This window comes from Ochlerotatus camptorhynchus, unplaced genomic scaffold, assembly GCF_037179485.1.
Source record: "Ochlerotatus camptorhynchus isolate MF236.1 unplaced genomic scaffold, CSIRO-AGI_Acam_v1.1 ptg000833l, whole genome shotgun sequence".
NCBI classification, from domain to species: Eukaryota; Metazoa; Arthropoda; class Insecta; order Diptera; family Culicidae; genus Ochlerotatus; species Ochlerotatus camptorhynchus.
In genome coordinates, this window is record NW_027041293.1 from 77,501 (window position 1) to 80,000 (window position 2,500).

A 2,500-nucleotide genomic window follows, 5' to 3' on the forward strand; every position below is an offset into this window, starting at 1 on the left:
AACAGCAATCACAGTGATGAGTTCCTGCGTGTAAAGTCATTGGCTGAGGGGGAGTACCGCTACTCCCGTGACAGGCAGTGTAGTCTAGTAAAAGACTACAACAGGGTATTCGTGCTTGAAGAGCTCAACTGGGCCCTGCGCCGCGGCCTTGGTAAGGCTGCGGGCCCTGACGACATCGGGTATCCCCTGCTTAGGAGATTACCCCTTGCCGGCCGATTGGCTCTTCTTGCTACTATGAACGAAGTCTGGCTTTCTGGCCAGATACCGGACGAGTGGAAAGAAGGGTTGGTTATTCCTATTCCCAAACCTGGGAAGGATAAAACCCTAACAGAGGGTTATCGACCGATAACCCTGCTGAGCTGCATGGGAAAAACACTCGAGCGGATGGTTAACCGTCGTCTGTCAACCGAGCTGGAGAGGCAAGGACGGATCCACCCACGGCAACACGCATTTCGATGCGGCTATGGGTCGGAGACGTTCTTCTCTGAGCTCGATCATTTATTGGACAAGGCCTCGTCGGAAGATTTGCATGTAGATGTAGTCTCCCTCGATTTGTCCAAGGCATATGATATGACATGGAAGCTTCCTATCTTGACTTCCCTCAAGAGCTGGGACTTCCAAGGATGTATGTTTAACTACGTAGAAAACTTTCTACAGAACCGTAGGTTCCGAGTATTGAACGCTGGCGCAACCTCTACCTCGAGGTTGCTGGAGAATGGCATCCCGCAAGGGTCTGTCCTTTCGGTTACACTGTTTCTCATTGCGATGAACTCAGTGTTTGAACGCATTCCCAAGGAAGTATACATCATTGTATACGCCGATGATATTACCCTTATCGTGTTTGGTAAATACGGTAGGGTGGTTAGGCACAAGATGCAGGATGCAGTTCGGTCTGTCGTTGACTGGGCAGATGGTGTTGGGTTTGTGATTTCCCCCGAGAAGTCCAAACTTCTGCACGTCTGCTTTGGGCATCATCACAGACCGAACCTGCCTTATGTTAGTATCGGTGAGCATGCGGTCAAGGCCGTACGCGAGATGAAGCTGCTTGGTGTGACTATTGATAACAAACTCCGATTTGTTAAGCACGCCAAGTTGGTGAAGGATAACGTCAACAACAAGTTGAATATCCTTCGGACCCTAAATGGTCGCTTCTCTGAAGCCTCTCGTAGTACATTGACCAAGGTTGCTAGGGCTCTGGTTGTCCCTAGCATCCTTTACGGGGCGGAACTGTGGAGCAGGGGTGGTGTCTCCCTGCTCAAGATTCTGGAACCTCAGTACAATGAGGCGTACAGAATCTGTAGCGGAGCGCTGAGGTCTTCACCAATAGCTTCCCTGTTGGTGGAGAATGGAAAGGTTCCTTTGGTGAATGTTGTCACCGAAGACCTGGCCACCAAGGCGCTAAGGCTCCTAGAAAGGGATCCCATTCTCAATGACAGGCCCACGGTTGCAAGGGCGAGAGAATGGTGGAGCGACTTGACGGGAGTAGATTTTCCCACGTTAGCCCAGCGAGCTAGGCTGTGGCAACGGGCATGGGATGCTACTGCCCCGAAAGTTGATTGGAGGGTTAAAGCTATGTGTGGGGCGGGGGCTAGCTCTAGTGTGGCGAAAGCTGCATTTAGGGAGGTCGCTGCCTCATACGAGGGAAGGCTCAAGCTATTTACGGACGGTTCATTAATCGAAGAGGAGGTTGGTTATGGGGTGTCTGGGGAGGAAATAAGCCGCTGCGGCCGGTTACCCGGTCTCTGTGGTATCTTCTCAGCTGAGGCCTATGCTCTCCTGCAAGCTTGTAGGCTAGCAAATGGGTCTCAGGCTGTTGTATTCTCTGACTCTGCGAGTTGTCTCTCTGCCCTTGAGCATGGGCAGGTTGGACACCCGTGGCTGTTAGAGGTGCAACGGTACGTTAACATAACCTTTGCATGGGTACCTGGACACGCAGGTATACCAGGGAATGAGGCTGCTGATAAACTAGCTAACCAGGGTCGTCTTGCTCAACTAGAGGCCATTCCGGTGCCCTATAGTGACGCTACCCGCTGGGTGAAGCAGACCTCGCGATACGCATGGAATGTGTCTTGGCATAACAACCGTGATGCATTCCTGCGTCGTATCAAGAACACTACACAAGAGTGGAAGGATGCACCTAATTCTCGAGATCAGAAAGTTCTGACTCGGCTGAGGATTGGTCATACACGGCTCACTCATGGACCTCGATTTAGCGGCAGTGTGGCCTACTGCCAGGGATGCGGTGCGGTATTAGATGTAAATCATCTATTGGTGGAGTGCCCGGCGAGAGCACAATTAAGGGAAGATATGGGTGTCGTTGGTTCAATCCATGAGGTATTGTTCAATGACAGGAGTACAGAGCAAACTGTACTCAACTTCCTGAGGGCGTTAGACTTATACGATATGATATAAGCACGAGTAAGTTGAAGTGGCATTATTCATAGCGACGTGGCTTTTTGATCCTTCGATGTCGGCTCTTCCTATCATTGTGAAGCAAAAT